Genomic DNA, 25,829 nt, shown 5'->3' with positions numbered 1-25,829 from the left:
AGGTTTGACTGGAATGTTATAGTTAAAAAAAAAATACAGACTCAGATATGACCAGACAGCTTTTGAGGAATGAAGATTGGACTTTATGGAATAAAGCCACTTGTAAATATTGGCCTGGTACCTTATGTTCCAAGCAACACTTACTGGATAAGTAAGGAACGTCACTTATCTGGCAGGTGCAAGGAAACTCAATATTTTGAGGAACCTTGAAAAGAGAGGAATTCACCCAAATCTGTAGGTATTGCAGGCGAAGTCTGATGACAAAATCCTTGGCTTGGCTTTCCTGGCCTCGAGAGGCCTTTCAAGTTCAATCTGAGATTCCTTATAAAAAGTTCCAGAAAGCAGATTTAAAAGAGCCTATATGATCAGTTACTATTGCTGTACTTACATAAATAATTGGGCCAAATGTATTGAAACTAGACTTATTTTGCAGACCAGTTAGTCTTAATTGGGCTATCTTTGATAAAAATGAGGGTGATTTTAGAGAGAAAAATTATTTCAGTGCAAACTATAGTATATATTTGTGGATATTAGATCCTAGTTTTGTTAATTGTCTTTGAGGCTTTTGTTTTATATTTATTGACTGGACTGGATCCTGAACTCTTCTAGTCTCCTGAAATATCTGGCTATAAATCTCCAACCTAATGTTTTTGATTTTTTCCATCATTTTCATTTGGAATCACTGAGAACTGAATCTGCCCTTTTTCCTGAAGCCTTGCAAACTGAAGCTGGTGGACTTGATACAGACTTACGAGAGACTACCTAATGACATCATCAGAGATATTTTAAGCTGCAAAAGATGCTTTGATGCTGACATCTAAAAATCTTCTTAACTGGCTGTCCTCTGAACTCAGAAACTGGTTTACAATTTGCTCCAACCATTAACCTTGTTTTTCTTTTGTTTCCATAGAAATGCTTCTTATTAAAATACGTGATTGCTTGCTTCCACAATATAGGGCTAACTTTGGGAGCCCACTTGCATCATCACCTTCTAAAATGAACTTAACTGATCTATTATCAAGACTAAGAAATGTGTTCAGTGAGATGGAACAATCTACCAACTCGGCTTCTGGACTATGAAACTTCTTTAAGTTTCAAAAAGACTGTGAAACTTCTTAGTTTCAAAGGGGAGACTGTGGGAGATCAAAATAGGCCACCTCAAAATATGCCTCTTTACCTTGATTATTTTCTCTGAAGGACATTTGACCTTCCCCTCCCAAACTGCCTAAAGAATTTAACATAGAAGGCCTGTCCTAGGAAGGAGCCACTACCATATTTAGCTGTGGTATAATGTAAAATAGGTACAATAAGAAAGGCACCAATAAGCCCATCTTATCAAAATTCTGTCTCTCCAGCCACATTCTCTATAGGTGGCCCTGTAAAGAGGTGTCTGACAGACATTTGCATTTCCATCTCCATGTGAATTGTCTTCTTCCCCTCTGAAACCCCAAACCACTACCCCAACATCCTCCTCTGTCTATCTGAATATGCTATTTAAGGTGAAAACCTCCACCATTTGTCAGGAAACTCTGTTTCCCTGGTTTCTCGCGTGTATACATGTTATAAAGCTTTGTTTGATTTTCTCCTGCTATTCGGTCTCATGTCAATTTAATTTGTAGCCCAGCCAGAAAGGACCCAGAGTGGGTAGAGGACAGTCTTCCTCCCCTTCAAATTCTTCCCCAGTTTTCCAACATTCAAAGAACCAGTCTCCTCAGAGACACCCAGCATAAACCAACCACTTCCCCCTCCTCAGAGGTCTCAGTTTCAACTCAATGGAGTCCCTTCCCAATGCTTCTAAGTTGAAACAGTTCTAACAGTCCTAGCTGCTCTCTTTGGTTGCTCCCCTCATGATACATTAGTATTCTATTTTTGTCTTTTCAATTCTTAGTTAACAACTTTATATCTATTTAATAATTCTTTCTATTCAATTCTCTCTGTAAAAATAACTGTCTTGGTTTCCCCCCTCTAACTGACCCTAACTGATAAATTGAGTGTTTCTAGGAAATGGATCCTCAAAGATGGGATTTGAGAATTGCTTTGGTACTGTTCTTGCATTTGAGTACAGGAAGAAGCTCCTTATCAGTGAGATGCTAGTGATCCATGGCATGCAGTAGCATCATGATTAATCAAATTGTGATGAAAAGCCTACTGAATCAAATGTTCTGGGGGACAAATGGCGGCTACATTTGACCATATGGCAGGAATAATGACCAAAAGGACTATTTCATCGAGTAGATTTATCTCAGAGCACTAGAGTGTTCACAAAGAAAATGACAAGTTCCAGTCTTTAAATTCTTAGCTCATGTCATGGCCACTGTCAGAGAACCAGAGAGCCTCTATGGAAGTCATAAAAAGACTCTTACTTCTTGTAATCAATGGGGCAGATGTCAGTGAAAATAAAAACCAAAATGTATTTGTTTGAGTTGCAGAATCACAGCATAAAATTCTAAGAAATCCACTAAAATATTTATTACAACTAATAAACAAATTCAACAAGGTTGTAGGTTACATCAATATAAAAAAATCAATTGTATACGGTAGCAATGAGCCAACTGAACACAAAATTAAGAAAATAATTCCATTTACTACAGCATCAAAAAGAATAAATACTTAGGAATAAATTTAATGAAATAAATGCAAAACTTATATCCTGAAAACTATAAAACACGGTTGAAAGAAGTTAAAGAAGGTCTAAATACATGGAAAAATATCCCATGATCATGGATCAGAAGAGTTATTATTGTTAAGATAGCTCTACTGGGTTGAATAATGTAACACAAAATTCATGTCCCCCTGGAACCTGTGAATTGTAACCTTATTTGGAAATAGGGTTTTGCAGACATAATCAAGTTAAGGTGACAGCATACTGGATCAGGATGTAACCTAAATATAATCCCTGGGTTCTTTATAAGAAGAGGGAAATTTGGACACAGACACATAGTGAGAATGCCATATGATGATAAAGGCAGAGACTGGAGTGATGCTGCTACAAGCCAAGGAACACCAAGGGTTACTGGCAATTGCCAGAAGCTAGGAAGAAGCAAGGAAGGATTTTTCCCTAGAGGCTTCAGAGGGATCATGATCTTGCAGACTTCTGATCTCCAAAACTGGAAGACAATAAATTTTTGTTGTTTTAAGCCATCTAGTTTGTGGTACTTTATTACAACAGCCCTAGGAAATTAATACAATGGCAATACTACCCAAATTGATCTACAGATTCAACACAATCTTTATCAAAACCCCAGCTAGGTTTTTTTTTTCCCAGAAATTAACCAGCTGACTCATATGGAAATAAGAGACACAGAATAGCTAAAACAATCTTGAAAAAAGAGTGGAGTTGGAAGATTCATACTTCCCACACTTCCTGATTTCAAAACTTATAAGGCTACAGTAATCAGGACAGTGTGGTACTAGTGTAAGAACAGACATATAAATCAATGGAATAGACTTGAGAGTCCTGAAACGAAACCTCACAGTTATGATCAGTTGCTTTCTGACAAGGGTGCCAAGGCAATTCAGTGAGGAAAGGACAGTCTTTTCAACAAATGGTGCCAGGACCACTGGACATCCATATGCAAAATAATGAAGTTATACCCTTACCTAACACCATATACAAACACTAACTCAAAAATAGATCAAAGACCTAAAGTAAGAGTTAAAACTATAAAACTCTCAGAATAAAACATAGGGGAAATCTTCATGACCTTGGATTAGGCAATGGTTTCTTAGATATGACTCCAAAAGCACAAGCAACAAAGGACAAAATAGGTAAACTGGACCATCATCAAAATTAAAAATTCTTGTGTTTCAAAGAAAACTATTAAGAAAGTAAAATGACAACCCACAGAATGGGAGAAAACTTTTGCAAATTTTATATCTGATTAGGGACTTGTTTCTACAATATATAAAGAATTGTTATAACTTAATAATAAAAATACAAATAATGCAGTTAAAAATGGGCAAAGGATCTGAATACACAGTTCTCCAAAGAAAATATACAAATGGTCAATAAGCACATGAAATGATGTTCAACATCATTGGCTAACAAATGCCCACCAACTGATGAATGGATAAATAAACATGGTATAGCCATACAACACAATATTATTCAGCCATAAAAAGGAATACGGTACCACTACATGCTACAACTTGGATGAACCTTTAAAAAATTATGCTAAGTGAAAGAAGCCAGTCACAAAGAATCCACATATTGTGGATTTTGTTTCTATGAAATGTTCAAATTAGGCAAATACATCTATAGAGACAGAAAGTAGATTAGTGATTGCCTAGGTCTGGGGGTGTGGATGAATGGAGGAATTCAGAGGTGATGGCTAAGGAGTGCAGGGTTTCTTTTCGGGGTAATGAAAACCTTATAAAATTGATTGTGGTGATGGTTGAACAAATCTGTGAATATATTAAAAGCCATTTAAACAGTACACTTTAAATGAGTGTATTGTATGCTATGTGAATTATACCTCAAAAAAGTTTTTTAAAAAAAGAATGAAAGGATAAGTTAAGTTCACAGCCTCACCAAGTCTCTCATATGAAAATTAAGACACTGATTGTGAAGGACTGAGACTCTGAAAAATAGAATGAAGACTTCTTGTAGGACTCAGATGAAGGCAAGAATCTTGAACCTCTGAGTCATTCGCAAGCCCGTGGAAGCAGCCCATTTTCATGTCTGAGGAGATTGCTTGAAGACCCTGAAATAATCTGATCTTGGGCAGCTGCATTGTAAGAGGATGTCTATTCTATTCAAGATCTACCTCATCCACCCCTTGCCTTCCTAGCTGTAGTCCTGTAATAATGTAACGCTCCAAGGGTGTAAGGACAAAGTCTGATAAGGGAGGCAATAGCTTATACATCAATAGAATTGCAAAATTTTATTAATTTATATCAGCATAAACCCAAAGAATGTGTATGGAAATAGACTCTAAAGGTGTTAGACTGAATGGGACAGCGTATAACATGGGATTAGACTGAAAATATTTATATGGGTGCACTTAAAATTAATTCCAGATTTAATATATTAATTGAGAAGCCGGAAGTGGCTTTAACAATTTACTTTGTTAATTGGCTAGAACTTGGACTCAATGTTGACCTACATTTAATGAGGTTGAGAGGCTAGAACTTCTTTGGCATAATGTATTGTAAAGGAAAGAATGCAATGGCTTAGGAAGATAGGAACATTAGAGTAGCTATAGCTACTCTCACACACACACACTCTGTGTGTGTGACCTATATCCCTCTCATCTGTACTGTATTGCAAGATGACATTCTAGTCACTCAAGCATTGAGAAATACCTCAGTGAGTGGAGCATTAGCAATTTACAAAAATTCTATAGAGCTATCCACTGTTGGCTAGGTATCATGTTGGGAGACACCACCATTGTGTTTGGCTTTTTGATTTCACTGGGATGTTAGGATCCCAGGGTGGCAGAGGTCAAATGGCAGCCATTAACCACCAAAGACAAAGTAGGCACATTTACAGCAACATGCATCAGAGACCAAGTACTAATCAGAATGTGACCTGCAGGAATCTTTGGCAGTGGTTAATTAATCATAGTGTCCCTAGGAATGAAATGATGAGCAGCCTATCAAAATGTTACACGATTCATTTAACAAGAAAAACTCCAGGTCTGGTGGCCAGAAACCTGACTCAAGTCACAATTAACGGACACTTATGGCCATTCACCCAGTTTCCAGACCTAAGTCAGTTCACAGAACCACAGCTCCTTGATTGAAAGGGAGACCAAGTAACCTTGAGGAAGGACCGTAAAGAACTCCACAACTATATACTTCAAATTGTACTCCAATCTTTTCTAAAAGGGAACCATGTTTACTTACTGTGCACTGTGGAAAAAAAAATATCCACACTGTATTAGCTTCCTAGGGCTGCCATAACAGATTGTTGCAAACTGGGTGCATAAAACAACAGAATTTTATTCTCTCGTAGTTCTGGAGAGCAGAAATCTGAAACTAAGGTATCACCAGGGCTGTGCTCCCTCCAAAGGCTCTAGAGGAGAATCCTTCCCTGCTTCTTCCAGCTTCTGGTGGCTCCTGGTATTCCATGGCTTGTGGCAGCAAAATTCCAATCTCTGCCTCCATCTGCACATGGCCTTCTTCCCTGTGTCTGTGTGTGTATCTCTGTGTGACCTTTGCTCTTTTTATAAGTGACTCTAGTCATTGAATTTAGGGCCCACCCTAATCTAGTATGACCTTATCTTAACTCTTTATATCTGCAAAGACCCTATTTCCAAATAAAGTTACATTCTGAGGTTCTGGGAAAAACATGAATTTTGGGGGGACACTATTCAATCCACTACACAGACCTTTTAGGGTTCCTAGATATTGGCTCTAAGTTGACACTAATTCCTGGAGACCCAAACCCAACTGTAGTCCACCCATCGAAGTGGAGTTTATGGTTTATCATCTAAAATAAAACATTTAAAAATACTTTTGAGAAATCTAGACTCATTGAGAATATATCTACAGACCCCTGGCACTTGTGAGAACCCCGCCATAGTTTGTTTCTGCAGAAACAACCAAGAGCTTCCTAGGATTTGCAGATTTCCATAAAAATGCTAGATTGACCCACCAATCTTGATTGATTGGTTATGCTAATAAATTTGTTGTAATTACCAGTTAAAAACTTTAACTAAAAGGCCTTTCTTCTTACAGGATATGTTTAACATTTAAAAGATTGTATAAAATACTGTTCCTGCTTTCTGATAGCACTCCTGCCATCATCGCCTATGAGAAACCATAATTCTGATAACAAAAATAAGAAACAAAGGATCTCTGTGAAAATAAATAAAATCCAATTAAAAATTAACTCAAAATGGGAAAAGTAATTATTCTGAAATACATTCAGAGCATTCTGTTTTCTTTAACAAAAGCCTATGCTCAAGGGAAATTATTTCACTAGACTTGAAACCACCTTGAGTTTTACCAGAGCCTCAGGGACCTGGGGGGGAGGAAATACCCAACTCCAGTCCCGTGTAGCCTTCCTGACTCACCTAAAAGAGGGGGGTGGTAGCTGAGAAGCACTTGTGACGGTCACAGCCCAGGAGCACAGGCTCACTAAAAGACTGAGACCTCATCACAGAACTATAAAATGCTTCCCCTCCCTCCACACCTTACTACCACATCATATGTACAGCTCCTGTACCATAATAGGAGATTATCACGAAAAGAACTACAAGCCTCGGACCTTATTTAAGAAGTCTCTAGGAAAACCCAAAGATGACAGAGAAGAAAAAAAACAAGAACATCAGAGGAAATTTATCTTCTGACACAGCTACAATGAATAGTAAACACAGTCTAATTTCTAGCTAGATAAACACAAATCTCATATTAAAGGCATATTTACCTCAGCTCCTTTTACCTTGTACATCATATCCAGCTTTCAACAAATATCTACAGGGCATACTAAAATGCAAAAAAGACAGCTTGAAGAGACAGCAAGCATCAGAACCAGACTCATATGTGGCAAAAATTTTGGAATTATCAGACTGGGAATTTAAAATAACTATAATTAATATGCTAAGGGCTCTAATAGAAAAAGTGAACAACATGCAAGAACATATGGGATAATATAAGCAGAGAGATGGAAACTCTGAGAAAGAATCAAAAGGAAATGTTAGAAATCAAAATCATTGTAACAGAAATGAAGAATGCCTCTTATGGGTTCATCAGTAGACTGGATATGGCCAAAGGAAAGGATCAGTGAGCTTGAAGATATGTCAATACAAACTTCCCAAACTGAAAAGCAAAGAGAAAAAAGAGTGAAAGAAACAGAACAGAATATCCAAGAACTGTGGAACAATTAAAAAAGGTGTATCATATATGTAATGGGAATACCAAGAGGAGAAGAAAGAGAGAAAGGAACAGGAAAACTATTTGAAGTAATAATGGCTGAGAATTTTCCAAAATTAATGATAGACACCAAACCACAAATCCAGGAAGCTCAGAGAACAGTAAGCAGGTAAACACCAAAAAACCCCCCAAAAACCCAAAACCTAAACTTAGGCATATCATATTCAAACTGCAGAAAAATCAAAGAGAAAATCTTGAAAGAAGCCAGACGAAAAAAAATACCTTACCTACAGAGGGACCAGGATAAATTACATCAGACTCCTTTTAGAAACTATGCAAGCAAGCAAGAAAAAAACCCCACCAGCCTAGAATTCTGTACCCAGCAAAATTATCCCTGAAAAATGAAGGAGAAATAAAGACTTTTTCAGACAAAAAACTTGTGAAAATTTGTTGCCAGTAGATCTGCCTGGCAAGAAATGTTAAAAGAAGTTCTTCAGAGAGAAGGAAAATGATATAGGTAAGAAACTTGGATCTACATAAAGAGAAGAGCATTAGAGAAGGAATAAATGAAGGGGCTTCTTGAGTGCCTCTGCTGAGGTAGTAACACCAGGGGGTCGCCCAGCACCTGGATCCCCATCCATGCTGAATAATACGGACACGAAGCATGATGGATTACTAGCTTAAAAAAGAAAGAGTAGAAGATTTGCTTTCTTGACCCACAGTTGTAACGTCTACATTTAAAGATATAAAAGTGGATATAGCAAGTTTTCTGGATCATGGAAAGGAGGAATCTACTCTAGAGATTCTGGGCAAACTATAAAAAATAAAAATATGCGGCCGGCCTGGTGGCATAGTGGTTAAGTTCGTGCGCTTCGCTTTGGTGGCCCGGGGTTCGCCAGTTAAGATCTCAGGCATGGACCTACACACCGCTCATCAAGCCATGCTGTGGCAGCATCCCACGTACAAAATTGAGGAAGACTGGCACAGACGTTAGTTCAGGGACAATCTCCTCCCCCCCCAAAAAAAAGAAAGAGAAAAATATGATGAAAGCTATTTTCCCCTTACCTTTACAGACGTTAATAATGTACCTTATTGTGTTTAAGCAATAGAATATTTTTTTATGGTATTGTGATGCCAGTTAAATTGTGACATCATTTTGAGATCAATAATTCAAAGTTTAAAGAAAGAGAGATTGAACATTTTAAGCGTAGACATTATGAGCTCTTTAAAAGCCAAAAATTATTACCGGTTTTCAAATTAGAAATGGAAAGGCCACTGAAGCATCCTATAGATTTTAATTTCTAATAAGATACATATCAATTGCTATAATCCACATAAACAAAAAGCCTTTTGGGTCCCCCGCACCCCCCGTGCCCCCGCCTCTTTTTATTTTTAAAGAGTAAAGCGTTCTTGAAAGCAAAAATGAGAAAACCACTATGAATTATTCCTAGCCCTGATAGGTCCATTTCTTGCTATGACCTTGTAAGGAGTCATTGTTATAGAATTCCAAGCCCCTAAGTCTTGGGCTGGGCCTAGGTTTTTGGTTCTTTCAGCCCAGAAAGCTGGTTTTTGGTAACTTGAGGGACTTTTTGATCACAGTTATATTTTCTTCCTTTTTGGCTGTTTGTCTATTTTATTTCTTTTTTCTTTTTTTCTCATTTTTTTCTTTTTTCCTATTCATTTATTTGTTCTCATTTTTCTTTATTTTAATTTTTCTCATTTTTCTTTTTTATTTTTCTCATTTTTCTTTTTCTTTTTTCTTTTTCTCATTTTCTTTATTTTTTGTCTTTTTATCATTTTTCTTTTTGTTCTTTTTATTTTTCCCCTTTTTTCTTTATTCTTCATTTTCTTTGTTATTTTTCTCATTTTCCTTTTTAACTTTGTTAGTATTGTTGGCAGTAAGTCCACCATACTTCAGGACCTCTTGGCCATCTCTGCTGAGGAGCAGACCCATATTGGCAACTACCAGCTCCACCTACTAGACCATCTACTAGACCATCGGCTAAGGTAGCTGCTGAGGTGAAGTTGGCCCAGCATATCCTGACTGGGAAGACGCGCCCGTGAAGGTCATTAACAAGAGTCAGCAGAGCTCTTCCAGCTTCCATATAGCATTCTGTGAAGTCTAGAGCATGAGGCTTCAAATCACCCCAACATCATGAAATTATCTGAGGTGACTGAAACCCAGGAAACTCTCTACCTGTTCATGGAGTACACTAGTGGAAGAGAGGCGTTTGATTACCTACTGGACCACAGCCACACGAAAGAGAAAGAGGTCCGAGGCAGATTCCGCCAGAGAGTATTCACTGTGCAGTACTGCCACCAGAAGGGCATCGTCCACAGGGACCTGAAGGCACAACCTGCTTTTGGATGCTGACCTGAACATCAAGATTGTAGACTAGCTTCAACAATGAGTTAACCTTTGCCAACAAGCTAGATATCTTCTGTGGCAGTCCCCCTTATGCCGCCCAGAACTCTTCTGGGGCCAAAAGTACAATGGCCCCACAGGGATGTGGGCTGTCTGGAGTCATCCGTTATGTGATGGTCACCAGGTCCTTGCCTTTTAATAGACAGACTTTCAGGGAGCTGTGGGAATGGGTACTGAGCAGAATATACCATTATCTCCTTTACATGTTGGTGGAATGTGAAAACCTGCTCAAGAAATTCCTGATCCTCAACCCCAGTGAGAGACACTTTAGAGGAAACCATGAAGGACCTATGAATGAACATAGGCCAGCAGGAGCCTTATGTTGAGATGACTATAAGGACTCGTGACAGATTGAGTTGATGGTGTCCAAGGGCTACAAACAGGAAGAGATCCAGGACTTGTTCATCGGCTAGAAGTATGACAAAGCAATAGCCATTTATCTGCTCCTGGGCTGCAAGACACCCAAGTTGAAGGGCTGGACCAGGGGCTTCACTGTGAAGTGTTGGACTTCAGCTGATCCCACCAACAGCTACAGTCCATCCGCATCCTGCAAGCTACAGCCTAGGGTCTCTGCTAGCCCAAAGTAGCAGAGTTTCAGCGAGCATGCCATTCCCATCTTTAATTTCTACTCTAACAGAGAAAATCAGCAGCCTGGGAAGGACCAGGAGTCAGGGAGAGAGGCCAACAGCATGGTGGAACAGTGCTTGCCAGTTCTTTACCCAGCCTGGAGATGAAGACCATCTCCCTGGACAGCACCTCAGTGTGGCCCTGAGGACACCCCCTCCACCCACATACCAGCAACAAATGGCGGAGCCCCAGATGGAGCCAACTGTCCCCAGGATGTGTCCTCCAAAGGAAACTCTCTCCACGTTGGGCAGCTCAGTCAGGTGTGGTGACCACAATCTGCCCGAAGGCGTGACCCAAGCCTCTCCCTCTGGCAACAGCCAAGGTGTGCAGGGAGCCACTGGGAGGTTCTCCACCTTCATACTCAGACACCTGTGTTTCAAGTGGTCAGAAAGATCAGCATGAAGCTCAAAATAGAGGGGGGCCGATAAACATCCCGTGGTGGACAGCCAAGGCAAGAAAGAATGTGGGGAGGTCAAGCCTCACCCCTGCACTTTACGTGGAGCATGAAGATCCTGAGTTCCAAGGAGCCCTCCTGCCTGACCTGGGCGAAACTTCAGAGACTGGACTGTTGTCCTGGGGCACTTCTCCCCTCCTCTGTTCTTCTCCCTCTTTCCTTCTATCTTTTTAGGGGAGGGGAATGGTTCTGTAGAAATAAACAAACACAATCAACAAAATTTAATAGGGAAGAATTTAACATCTCATTTTCTGAGTTGCTTTAAATGCTGGATTGTGGGAGGTGACTATTGATTCGAATGGTTCTCATTTATGTTTGTCTTAGAGAACACAGGGTTGTCACTTCCTTGAGCAGGCTTGACAACAATGCTATTAATACCAACAAATAACAATAGCATTTACTAGTGGCCAAAGACTTTCTGTACCATTTCAATTCCTTTTAGGAATTTACACAAAGGCCCATTTAACAGACTGGGAAATGGATGTTGAGTGGGGTTAAGTAGTTTGTAGAGAGTCACGGAGCTGGTGAGTGGCAGAGCTTATGTCAGGAGCTTGTGCTCTCAACCCCAGCTTATGGCCTCCCGTGGCTCAGGTCTGCGGCCTCTGGAGTCTTGGTCTTGGCATCCTTTAGAGGTTGGTGACACTGTGTCTCATAAATGGATAATTCAGTCATATGAGAGATGAGACATCCAACGACTTTGTGTAGCACTCTTCAGAGCTTCTTGTGAATTAATTCGTCTGCAGTCCCCTAAGTCCTTCTCTGCATAAGTAGGACACAGTCCTGACTACAAATTCTGCCTCAAAAATGTGAAAGAAAAATGAAGCTGTCCAGAGTGCTGGGAACGCTAAAGGTGTAGGGAACACTACTTAGCCTGGGGGAAGGTGCCTTGCAGGCCCTTGGGCACAGAACTGGGCCCTCTAGTGTTACAGCTTTAGGAGGGGCCTGATCCAGATCTAAAGAGGAGGTGCTGGCTAGCAGGGCGGCCTCCCTGCTCCTCTCCTGCCTCATGTCAAAATCTTACAAGCTAGAGAGCAAATGCAGAGTGACGTCTTCAGGATGAACTTCTCTTGTACACTTAAAATTCACTTATAAAGCTGAAGAGTCCTTTCCCTATCCCAATCCTTTTCTATTAATGTACAAATTAATTTATCCAAGTAGTTAATATTTTGACTCTTGAAGAGATATTAGGAGTTGGATGTGTATATAATAAGTATTTGTCAAACAAATGTATTTAGTGGGCAACTACTATATGCTTGCATGGTGCTGGAGCTAGAAAGATGAGAGAAATATAATACTTGTCCTCAAGGAGCAAACATACTAGTTGGAGATTCATTCACAAGTATCTGTTCAGCACCTTGAAGTGCCCAGCACCAAGCAACTGATAAAGAAGTACCTCTTTGCTTTTATTTGTTGAATGGTGGCAATATGAATAGAGGAGGGCACTTAATCCAGCCTAGGAGGAGGGGGTTAGGTTGGTGGGAAGTGGCGAGAGGATCAGGCTTCCTACAAGAAGTCATGATTGATGGTCTTACAGAATGGGTGGGAGACAGCTGGCTGAGGAAGGAAGAGGACATGGCAGGGCAGATCTTCAGAGATCTGGAGACCCAGAGAACGACAGCAGACTGTACATTTCAGCAGTGAGCATGGGGCTGTGTGTGCGGCAAAAACAGCACTCCTTTCACTGGGAAAGTACAGCAGAGAAAATCAGTTCCAGGCTGTTGGGGACCAACCGAGGCAGAAAGCTTGCTTCACCCACTTGACTGATTGCCTAACATAGGCCCTAAGGAAAATTTCAGATGCACAAGCTCAATGTTTTCAGAAGACATTCTGTAGAACACAAGATGCTTAGAAGTATTTATAATAAATGCTCCTTGATAATAGATCCTCAGATCAAATTAGTTCAGAAATGCACATGTCTATTGTAGCTCTTAAGGAGGGGCAAGTTTGCAGTTTTCCAGGTTTGGGCAGCTTTTCACCTGAGCATCTTGAGAGACTTGTGCTCAGAGTACACACTGAGAATGACATGTTAGCACTTGAGTGGCATGGATGCTACCTGGCAGGTCTCATAGGTCTAATTCTCCCTGAAGACACTCTGCTCTCCTGAGAGATCAACACAGCTAGAGGCAGGCCAAGGGAGGTTGCAGATGCTTTATGACGGGAAGGCCAAAAACAGAGAGTGAATGAAGATGTCCAGTTGATTGACCTTCAACAGGGACAGTATGGGGGAAAGGGAGAGGGTGGGGACATTGTGGGTGAGTTGCACTGTCCTGTGCATGCAGGTCTGAACATAGGAAAGACCTGAGGTCTCCCATAATGAGGCCTTTGGGACCTATGAAGTGTGTATCTGAGGCTGCGTCATCAGCCATTGGATTTTGAGCACAAACTTTGTTCTTTATTCCCCTCTTTGTACTAGTGAATTGCTACGTTTTCTTTACTTCCGACATGGCATTGTTAGAGTATTAATATACACATAAGTACATAAACATTTTTATCATGAAAAAAATTGAGACCAGTTTTGGGGCATGAGCATTCCGATCTTAGCAGAAACTCAGAAAGACAAAAGCCTGACAGATGTTTCCAACCCTGGGAGCTACATTATTCACAAACTTCCCACCTGCCAGTCTCTTGTGTGGTCATGTCCCCATGCAGGGGAATTGGAATCTGCAAGTCCACGCCCCTTTATCCCACCATCCTAACAAACACATCCACTGCCTCGTTCCACAAGGGTTCCCAAGTGTGACTCACAGTGGAGGGCTCTGCTCTCACACTGGAAGCTCCCTTAGATGTTAGGACACTCAGGCTGCTTGATGGTCACATAGTCTTGAAGGGCGGGCCCCGAGAAGGAAGGTTGGGTTACTCCCAGGCAATGATGTGGCACAGGCTCCCTTACACACACTGCACTCCATTTTAGTGGGACAACTTCCTCCTCAAGCCATTTGTGTGACCCTCATGAAACTGCCATCCTACAAGCACTGTGTTTACAGAAGGTTGTAGTTTCTTCTGAAAAAGGAACTGGCTCTTCAGTGATGGAGTTTTTCTAATGAGTGCCTGGAAACTCTTTTTTTGTTGTAATAATTGAAATATGAAAGCATAAACATAAATTGAAGAAATTATACTAAAATTCATTGTCCCTTCTTTTTACTCCTCACCTCTCATCACACTAATTCTCAGCCAAAAAATAGAGACCCAGAGAAGTGGTGGGAAGTCCTTGGTTACTCAGATATCTATCTCATGGGCTCAGCTTCCCCTGGGGGGCTTGGGAGCTTCCCATCAATGTGTACTCCAAGCAGGCCCTAGAGGAGCCACTTCTGTGTATTCGGAGACTCCATGAGCACTGCGTATAAACTGGAATGCAGAAGACTTGAGGGGTAGGTGATATGGAGGTTGGTTGGATGTTTACACCGGCAGAGCTGTATCACTTAACTGCTACGTCAGGAGAGAGGGGGCTGAAGAAACAGTAAATGGGGAGTTCAGATACCAGCACCCCTTGACCCTCAAATGGTGTACAGCCCTGGCTTCTTCGTCTGTGTTCGCATCGGCATCGCAGCGGGACTGAGTGGAGGGAGCTGAGCTCAAGGGTCAGGACTGAACTCAGCCCTGGAGACTTGGGGGAGAAGTGGGCAGGGCTGTCCCCTCTGGCCCCACCTCCCACCCCCTTTGAACAGGAGGGTTGTTTCCGTTCTCTTGCCCTTGAGAAATTCATCTTCCAAAATATAAATTCATTTGAGCCCAAATATTTCATATTAAAAACTCTTAAAAGTTGGAGAAATTAATATAAGTTCTAGGAACATTAGCAGTGTGCCTTTGGAAATAATCTTTGAGCAATGTATGCAGCGTGTACAGATGGGATGTGATTTTGCCAAAATCCAGCCGACATGAACTTCAGAATTTCCACAGGAAATAGAAAAGGAGCTATTAACTCACATATTTCACATTAAAATGTATTGAGGATTTAAATGAGGCTACTGGAAATTTGAGAATCCAGTTTTACTGTTTTTTGTTTTTGGTGAGGAAGATTAGCCCTGAGCTAACATCTGTTACCAATCCTCCTCTTTTTGCTGAGGGAGATTAGCTCTGGGCTAAAATCCGTGCCCATCTTCCTCTACTTTATATGGGACCCGCCACAGCATGGCTTGACAAGCAGTGCGACTGTCCACACCCAGTATCTGAACCTGCGAACCCTGGGCGACGGAAGCGAAGCGGAGTGCAGGAACTTTAACCACTACCACCCCACCGGGCCGGCTCCCCAGTTTTACTATTTTTTAAATGTTCATATGAAATAATAGGCATACCTATCAAATAACCCTGGAAATTCTGAAAAATTAATTTTTAAATTAAAAGCAAAATCTACCTATTTCCTAAAGAGCACACATTTTACAAACTCATCATTCAAACTTGACATAAGATATTCAGAAATAGAAAACATAGATGTGAAATTACAGAAATATGTGAAATTGCAATATATTTAGAAATGGATGACACATTATAGGATCCTATTCACGTTTGTCTCAAAGGTATGTGAATTTAGAAATCATCTCAAGAAGTGTGAAATAATACAAATTAAATGTAAAGAAGGAGAAGGGAATTTATATCTACACAAGCAGAAAACTTTGCTATTTAAGCAATGCCTCAGGCCTTCCCCGTTACAGCCCGGGCCCTGGCCCGCGAAGTCCCGGCACTGAGCCCAGGGCTGCGTCTCCGCCTCTCCGGTAGAGGGGTTATAGAAATGGAAATTATGGTCCGACGGGAGCTTGCGGGAAATGGCACAGAACACAGTCTGGTGGTTCTCATAACGTTTTCTATCGCCAGCACAGACAACTCCGTCCTCGCTTAGGCAAACAACCCGTTCTAATGACCGGAGAAGCAGCCGCCGGGACCCCACCACCGCCCACCGCACCCCCCAGGCGGGGCCCCGACGGCGGAGCTGCGGGTCCGGACTTTGACTTAACTTGTTTCAACTTGTTAAGAAAACATCTCAGCATTCAAGGTTATCGCCCCTCACAACTCTAGGCTTTTACCTCGAAACGTCTGAAACGTTTCCCCTGAGCAGGGTGGACGCGGCGCCGCCTCGCTGGACCCGAGCCGCGCAGACAGACGCGGCCGCGGAGACGCGAGCTCTGCGCGGGGGAAGGAGGGCCGACCCGCAGACCGCGGGGCGGGGCGGGGCGGGGCGGGGCGGGCGCTCAGGCCCCCACACCGGTCCCGCCCCAGAGGCCCCGCCCCCAGCCGGCCGAGGCCCCACCCCAGCCCCGGGTTTCGCAGTTGTGGGAGGAGCTCGTCGCTCTCCGGGGAGTTTCCTCTTTCTAGTTCAAACCGGCGCTTGGCCGCTCCCTTATCGCCACACCCGGGGCCGGGGGATCCTTGTGGACGTTGCAGTCACCGCCCAGCCCGCCCGCGGGTCACTGGGCGCCCCCTGAGACGCTCCATGTGCGTTGCTTTGTTGCCGGGTCCCATATCCGCGTCGTTTTCTAGGTCAAATCGCTCCGAGGCGGTTCCACCCCCGCCTTGCTGTCTTCTGGCCACGTGGACGGCCCCTGCCGCCTCGTTCATCGTCTCCTCACCCCGCGCCTGTAGAGCCTCCGCTCGGAGGTGGCTCCTTGCCCTGCGCCCCTGGCCTCGCCCCTGGAGAGCAGCCCCTGGCGCTGTGCCCGCCCGTGGCCTTGGGTGTCTGCGACCCCACTCGTCTCTTAACCACCCAATTCTAGTCCTCCTGGGGCCGGCCCTGCCGCTCCCCAGGCCTCCCCTTGGCAGTCACCTTCAGGGAGGCCCGTGAGTCCCGTGCTGGAGAAGATAACGGGCCCTTGTCCTGTGACACCTCGTCTCCTGTCCCAAGGCTCATCCCGGTGCCTTCGCCTGGCGCTGACCGACGCACATGGTCCTAGGACACCTGGGTAGGGCAGAGCCACGACTTTTAAACTAAGCATATGACAAAGGTAACTCTCTAACAAGGAGAATGCCCTTGGCTCTGGGAAGAGAGCTTGGAGAAGAAAGTGGAATGCAGTTGGAAGTTAAGACTCTGGGAATGGCAGGAACAGGAGAGAGGAGAAGCTCTGCCCATCCTCTGCCAGGGAGCTGGTGCCCACCAGGTACTAGCAGAGATGTTGGGTCTGTGACTTGAAGGGGAGGATCAGTGCAGCCCACATACCTACAGCTGCCGGGTAATCTGTGGGTTCCACTAGGATGGGAGAGTGTTCTGAAGAAAGGTGTAGAAATACTCACCTCATAGTCTCCATGTAGGAGTTGCCTGTCTCCCAATCCCTCCTGCCCCAGTGGACAGCATACGACCACTGTCTTCCCCACATGTTGAATTCCTCCGTGTTTCAGAGGCTATGGCCCAGAAAGGGAGTATGTTGGGTTTTAGACTGATCTTACCTGAGAAAAGACAGAGAAGTCAAAAATGGCATTTTCCCAGTTAAAAGTCGTATTCTCGGTTTATTGTTCTGTTTTTAGAACTTGCTAACTTTCTCCAACCCTGAATTTTCCTACCTAACATGTTAGCTCGCACCCACCCCGGCCTTCCCTCTGTCCCCGCCCATCTCCACGAGATTCCATCTCACCATCCCCAGGGAAGAGGTTCCATTTGGGAGATCTATACAGAATCTGAGTATCTATATTAAAGCCTTGAGGATTGTTTTAGTTTGTGTAGATTCAGTTAGAGCTCTAAGGAAATAAATCTGTAAATTGGGAAACATTAAAGATTGTATTATTAATAATTTTAGTCTCTCATTTGGAACACCTTGTAGACTAGAGATGGGATACTTGGAATATTAGACTCAGGATAAAGAACAAAGTCTGTTGATATAATCTGTCTCTTCCTGTAAATATCTTGGATCACCAAGCGTAAAAGAAAATGAGTTTCCCTATTGCCATCCTAATCTTGAGCCATTGCTGTGTTCATTAAATCCAACCTTCCATGAGGTAGTTTCCTGTAGCATCATACTGCAATCTATATAGGTACATTTCATTAGGATCTCTAAAGCTATATTCATAATCAATATTAGCTTACAGAATAGATCTTTACACATAAGTGGAAAAATGTCACAACCAAAATTATAATATAAAATACCCCTAATCTAAAATAAAATGATAAGGTATAAAAATAAATTTAAACATAGATGTGGATCATTTGAAGAACACAGCTAACTAGAGGTGTTAGTATAGACAGTACGGTGGTTAAATGCCCTGCCTGGGCCGGCCCCGTGGCTTAGCAGTTAAGTGCGCGCGCTCGGCTGCTGGCGGCCCGGGTTCGGACCCCAGGCGTGCAGCGATGCACCACTTCTCCCGCCATGCTGAGGCCGCGTCCCACATATAGCAGCTAGAAGGATGTGCAGCTATGACATACAACTATCTACTGGGGCTTTGGGGGAAAAAAAATAAATAAATACAGTTAAAAAAAGAAAATTAAATGCCCTGCCTTTGTCACCAGCCCAGCCAGGCCCCATTCCCATTCTGCTCCTAACCAGGGTGTGGATTTAGACAACTCACTTGACCTCTGTGCCTAAAATGTTTTCTCTTTACAATGACAATAAATATCAGTGCTTGACTCAGATTTGTGAAGAGTGAAGAAATCTGCCTTCATAGCTCTGATTTATACATTGTAAGGCCTCCTTAAAGATTAGGCATTCAAATTCTTCGAAGACTGTAAAAGAAAAAAAATCCTTAAATAAATATTTCTGGTGGGATCAATGGTAATTGGAGAATATTGAATATCAGTTTACATGATAAATGTGGCCCATTGTGTTTCTATGAAGGCTTCTCTGACTCTGAATCCGATTATCGAGTCTCTGGGAACTAACAGAAGTAGCCTCTAGGGATTTGACAGTAGGCATGAACTTCTTATTTCAGACCATAGTTAGAATCCTTGGGAATTTCTTCCTTCTTTTCCATTATGTATTTATTTATTTCAATGGTACAAATTAAGGTCCACTGATTTGATTGTCAAGCACCTGGCTTTAGCCAAGTCCTGTCGCTCCTCTCTAAGGGAGTCTCACAGGCATGACAACTTTGGGATTGAAATATTTCCTCAGTGATTTTTGGATGCAAACTTGCTTTCTGTGTTCACAGAGTGGGCAGAGGCTATGTCTATTTGCACCTTCTGCCTCTTAAGTACATTTTAGGCCATCACAATCAGCCCTAGGAACTCTGGGTGGACAGAGCTTAAATAAAAGCTCCCAACTACATTGGACACTTGATTCTCCTGTGCTGGATCCTGTCTGTACATGCTGGTAAACAGCCTTCCTTCTATGTATGTGACTGGCAGGTGAAACAACAAAAACATGATAAAGAAAAAGAATTAGGGGCCCCACATGGAGGCTGGGAGGAGCAGCTAGGGGTAGCTGAGCCCTAGGACCTAAATATTCAGGCCCCAAATATCTAGAAAAAGAATATAGCCTGATTGAAGAGAGAGAGAGAGAGAGAGACAGAGAGAGAGAGAGAGGGAAGCCTAGGAAGCCAAAATCAGGAGAGCATTGAGCAGAAGATGTGGGATTGGGAACTGCCCGCCCTAGAGGAGAATGCCAACCTGCCCTGCATAGGGGATTAGCAGAAACTCTTGTGAACAAGATGACCCAGTTTCTGCCACCAAAGGGACAGTTTCTTCCAAGAGATAAATTCAGAGAGAGGGTGAGGCATATATTCAGTGGCTTCATCCTAGAAGGGAAAAAAAGAACCAGAGAGTCTCTTGTAAAACTCCAAGTCAGTGTCATCCTCTGACAGCGTACAAACCTGCCAAAAACAGAGCTGTCTTCACTCACAATAGAGACTGGGAAACTGCGAAGAGCATGGCAGTTGCTGGCCTAATCTTAGAGAAGAAACAGGCTAGGGCATGGACCTGAGGGCAGTCAGGAGCTCCAGGCCCAGAGGACCCAGAGATGAACATTCTTGAGACTACAGGACTCCCTGCTACTTGAGCAAAGGCAATGATGAGTGCCATAGCCTGCAGCCGACAAGCCACCTCTGAGGGACAGAGATGTCTGATCATAGACAGGAGGGTCAGAGAAAGAGGTGAACACCCCAGGAAAAGTGCAAAATTCAAGGATCCCAAACTTGAATTTTGAGGCGTCTCCCTTCCATTGCCCCCAAGGCCCCTGTCACCCCAGTGAAAACCTGGTGCCAAGGACACTGGTGCTCTGACCTTCCTCAGCCCTGTCCCTGGTTCTGCCTTTGGATGTGTGCCTCTTGACTTTAGCCAGAAAGTCCTTCCTTCCTTCCTTCCTTCAGGGAACGTGTCTTAAAAAGAAAGAGTTTCCGTCTATGCAGAGGACATCTATTAGTTCTCATTCTAGCATATCCTCTGAAGAAGATGATCTCTGTTTCTCATAACCAAGGATGTTTATTCTTTGAAAATATGTTTTTTCTTTTAAAGGAGTGTGGTGTCGTCTTCTTGTGCTGGTTTGGGGTATAGGTTAAGAGTATCCTACCTTGGGGTGTTCAGTAATGTGTCCCCACACCGTTGGTCCCTCCCTGGACTGTGCACAGACTCTTACCACTTGTGGTTCCTGGGGATGAGGAAGAGCGCCCCAGAGAGTCCTGCACCAGGCAAGTCATCAACTGATGAAGTTACTGAAACAACATGTGGCTGTCCCCAAGGTTCCCAAACAGAGAAAGGGGATCAGTGGCAGGTGATAAAGCCTTACTGTCAGCAGTAACATCTCAGCTCACCAGGGAATTCAGTGTGGGCCCTGAGAACTGGGTACAATGAGTGTCGAGTCAGAAGAAATCTCATCCATCAGACAACAGCCAAAGCTGCTCCTGCTCCAGTGTTAAATGTCCTCCTGTGGGGAGACAAAGGCTCGGCTACATATTTATGGGCACGGTCGCCAGTAAATCACCTCCAAACCACGTCTCCTCTTTCATCACTGTTTCCTTTATTGTACAGTAAATTTCCATATATGCCGTATTCTGTTTTTGAATTTTGTATTCCATTGGTCTCTCAGTCTACTCACAAATCAACACCACACAATTTTAATTTCTGAGTCTTTATAATATATTGTAGAGGAATTCACTCTCTTTTTCTTTTCATACTTTTCATGGATAGTTTTGTTTATTCTTCTTTCCAATAAAATTTCTATCTCCAGAACACAATCAGGCGGTATCTCTATTGAGGCCAAACTCAATTTATAAATTGATTAAAGGATCATTGACCTCTTGATAACAGCATGAAGTGTCATTATTTTTCATTTGTAAAAATCTATTTTCGTGTTTTTTAGAAATATTTTACACCAATTCCTTACTGATTGAATTTTTAATTATAATTTTCTGTAGAATTCTGCCGAAATCTTTTTTGCATCTATGAACATGATCACATGACATTAATTCTGTTAATGTGATTTATAGTATTAATGGATTTTCTAATGCTAAATCACGCTTGCATTCCTGACATAAAGGGCATTTGATTATGATATAATATTTTAGTGTGTTGACTCAATGGTTTCTAATATTTAATATTTTTACATTTATATTAATGTGTCGTGTTTGTCTGTAATATTGTATATGGCTCAATCTAGGCAAAATTCTTGTATCATCCTTACATACCCTTCCTAAAAACCGTTGGGAAGATTGACTACTTTCACATTCTTGAAGTGTTTAAGTAGCATTGATTTATCAATTAGTTCATTAGCAGAATTTCCCTCTTGAGTTATATAAACGGTACTTTTTTGCATGTGAGAGAACTCTTTGATAAATGTCTGTTTCTTTTGTGGATATTGTTCAGTTTAGAATCTCTATCTCTATTGGGGCAAATGTTGATAAAATATACCTTCCTAGAAGATATGTCACCTACATTTGCACATTAATTTGCATTGAATTGCACAAAGTTGTCTCTATTTTTCATATTAATATTTGACTCCAAGTTCTTCCTTGCACTCTGACTTGTTGACAAATCTTTCTCAAGCTCTTTGTGTGATTCCATTTCTCTTCTAATGAAATAATAGTTTGGCTCAGGAATTTGGGAATTAACAGAAAATTAGATTTTCAGCAGAAGAACATCTCAGGGAAGCACAGAATCCAGTGACACACACATGCTTTGCTGTCAGTCCCTCATGTCTCAGACCTCAGCATTCCCTGCTCCCTCCCTGTGAGCACCTGTCTGCCTCCTGGGATCATAGGAAGAAGAGGCTCTCCCAAACACTCAGCGTCTCTGGAGATGCTCCCCAGGAAGTTGTGATTGTTTCTGGTAGTTGGTAACTGGGACAAAGTGGTTCAAAAATATTCTCATTCCGCAAGTGTGTACAGTCATTGCTGCTACAAGTGAACTGACAAAGGCAGTTCTGTGGGGAGGTGGGGTCACAGGATCACAAACCCGTATCCTAGGTCTGGCTTCCTCCCTCTCACACACTCAAAGGCTATCATGACCATCACCCTGAGCCCACAGTCACCACAGGAGGAAGGCACCTGGTGAGATTTTATATTTTGGTCTGAGAGGCAGAGTCTCTAAGGGAAGGAATTGTATCAGGAGACAAGTAAGTACTCTTGTCTAGAAAAGGGATTCTTCTGGGGTAGAAACTGATCCAGTTCCAGTGCCACCCAGGAAGGAGAAAATAATTAGAGTCATGGACTGAACTTGTGGGGAGGGTATTGAGGTCCAAAACCACAAACCACAAACCACTCCCTAACTGCACGTGATTTAATTTAATGTCCTCTTCATTGATTGTAGTTGTTGGTTTCTTATCTATGCAGCAATGAAATCTGTTTTTTAAAATTTCTGTAGTATACTTTGGAAATTAATATGCTAGCCATTCCATCTTCCCTATGAAAATCAGGGACAACATTTCCAGGATTACTAGAGGTATTTCTAAAGTATCCCCACACCTGTGATAATGTATAAGAAGTAACTAATTGAATGATATCATTCTATTCAGAAACAGTAAATATATTTTTTTCACTGACTCTGGGCATATTACATAATTAACGGAGGCAGTGATTGTGTGGTGACAGAAAACATCTGGTGTGTTGATTATGGGGAGACCGTTTTCTCTCTTAAAGGCAGGGAAGGTACATTCAAGAAAAGGCGACTCCGTGAACTGAGGCTTTCATATTAGAAAAAAAGTCATAGGCTTCAACAGTTTCAGAATTAAATTATTTTGTGATATTTTCTTTGGTTTCAAAAAATGCTATTCCTAGGCTCAATACTTATCTTAGCACAAATTTATTCAGTGATAGGTCTCCATACCTCCAAGTTTCACTTTTGCATAATGGACCTGTGTTTTAATATCTTTAACAATTCTGACATTGAAATAATTTCATTTGATATTTCCATATTAATAAACAAATAATAATTTGCTCTATAATTAATGGTAATTAGTTTCTCCTCTGCAATGGTAAAAAGTCTCTCCTATTAATGTTTCACGTCCCCTTGCTTAGCACACAGTCATTCCATTGTGTGATCCTTGGTTAAAATGGAAAGAAATCTCCTCTTTTAATTTCAACATGGGATCATTCGTGCATTCAATAAATTTCATTTGATCTTTATAATTATTCTTTTAGAATTATACTAAAACAGGCCATCTATATTCTACTTGGATCTCTGAATCATTATAGGTGATATTTGCCTATAAAATATGTAATCGGGCTTAAATGAAAAATTGCCACAATCATAACTTTTCTAAAAAAAGTATAACTATTCTTTTAAAAAATGACAAGATATACAAAAAAACCTAAGAACACCTGTGGAGTATTAGAAAAACATAACTGTGTCCAAGGTTGGGACAGCATAATGGTTAAGCACGTCAATTTTTGATTCTGCCTCTTACAAGGAGGTGACCTAAAAATACCAGTTAGACTTCCTGGGCCTCAGGTCTCCTCATCTGTAAAATGGGAATAGTAAAGCACTTACTTCATAGAATTGTTGTAAAAGCTATATGTAAAACATTAATAAGAGTACTCATAATGGGGATATATATGTTTTCTTTTTATAACAAACTCTTAGAGAAAGGAAAATGGGTTTTAATAAGAAATGTGTGGGGGGGCCAGCCCCATGGCTTAGTGGTTAAGTGCACGCGCTCCACTACTGGTGGCCCGGGTTTGGATCCCGGGTGCTCACTGACACACCGCTTGTCAGGCCATGCTGAGGCGGCGTCCCACATATAGCCACTAGAAGGATGTGCAGCTATGACATACAACTATCTACTGGGGCTTTGGGGAGAAAAAGGGGGAAAAAAAAAAGGAGGAGGATTGGCAATAGATGTTAGCTCAGGGCTGGTCTTCCTCAGCAAAAAAAGAGGAGGATTGGCATGGATGTTAGCTCAGGGCTGATCTTCCTCACAAAAAAAAAAAAAAAAGAAATGTGTTGGTTGGAAACAATGGTAAGTGGACACTAGTGGATTTGAGTTGCCATGATAAAACAGACCTCACATTTCCATTTATGATCCTCTAACTCTGAATGGGAATATCAGTCAGTAGAAAATGATGAATGGCCTCTAGGGATTTGGTAATAGAAATGATCTTACCTCAGACCATAGTTGGACTCCTGGAGAATTTCTTTCTTCTTTACCATCATTGCTTCCTTTGTTTCACTGATGCACATTAAGGACCATAGGTTTGATTTTCAAGTGCCTGACTGTAGCCAACTCCTCAGTCATCCTCTCTAAAGGAGTCCCACAACGGCCACTTTGGGATTGACACGTTTCCTGAGTGCTGTTGGTGCAAACTTGTTTTCTGTGTTCACACAGTGGGCAGGGCGAGTGCATTGGCGTCACCTTCTCTTGAGTATTGTCTAGGCCATCGGAATCAGCCCTGGAGCTGCAGGTGAGCAGAGCTGAAACTACAAGTTTTCCAATATGTTGGGCTCTCCGCCATCCTGTGCTGGATCCTAAACGTGCTGGTGAATATCATTTCTCCTCTGTATGTGACTGGCAAGTGGAACAGCAAAAGCATCACGAAGAAAAAGGATTTGGGAGACTGTTCTGTGGCAGTTACTAGCATAATTACGCAATCAGTATGTACAGCATCATTATCATCCTATGATATTTTGTGTTTGGGACCCATGATCTGGGTTTTCATCCTGTGCAGGTGTAACCGACTAATTGCCCCAAGGAACTCAAGGGTGGGTTTGGAAGCATTTAACTGTTTTTCCAAATTGCTTGTTTTTCCCTTTGGTTGTGTTAAGGAGATACAATCACCAACCACACTGAACCAGACCAAGCCTCACCACAAGAGCGACGCCTATGACCTTTGCCTTACTTTTAATGCTAAGATCTCCTCTCCAGGAGGAGCTCAGGCCTTACTACCATAACCTGCAGTGTACATGGAAGCATGTTTTCCAACTGAGCCTGTGCAAGTGAATACCCACCTTTCCCTTTTGAATATTCATTTCCCATCTGAAATAAAAGGTCCCGGCTTCCCTTTGTTTTGGGGAGCCATGACTTTGGAAATGATTCTATGTGGTCTCCTGTTTGCTGCAAATGTACTTTACTTTGTGTGGCAACTACTTCTGGTGGAGAGTCTGATTTAACTCGCCAGGAGGCAAACCCACTTTGATTTTGGTAACATAGGCACAGACAACAGGTC

General features: G+C 42.1%; 1 long non-coding RNA gene and 1 pseudogene across 1 annotated transcript in view; one reads left to right on the top strand and one right to left on the bottom strand.

Moving 5' to 3' along the window:
- The window catches only part of LOC147915250 (uncharacterized), an 82,021-nt gene extending 65,620 nt beyond the window's left edge, over positions 1 to 16,401 (bottom strand). The window contains exon 1 of the long non-coding RNA XR_015554246.1: positions 16,343 to 16,401. This is a non-coding gene — a long non-coding RNA (uncharacterized LOC147915250). The remainder of the gene's footprint in view (positions 1 to 16,342) is intronic.
- On the top strand, positions 7,670 to 11,332 carry LOC101398572 (serine/threonine-protein kinase MARK2 pseudogene; annotated as a pseudogene).
- Positions 16,402 to 25,829: the final 9,428 nt, after the last annotated feature.

Source organism: Ceratotherium simum, chromosome 14 (genome assembly GCF_057802395.1).
Source record: "Ceratotherium simum simum isolate JZ-2026a chromosome 14, ASM5780239v1, whole genome shotgun sequence".
NCBI lineage: Eukaryota > Metazoa > Chordata > Mammalia > Perissodactyla > Rhinocerotidae > Ceratotherium > Ceratotherium simum.
The sequence above is the reverse complement of the archived record's forward strand: the minus strand, read 5'-3'. Positions and strand labels throughout refer to the sequence as shown.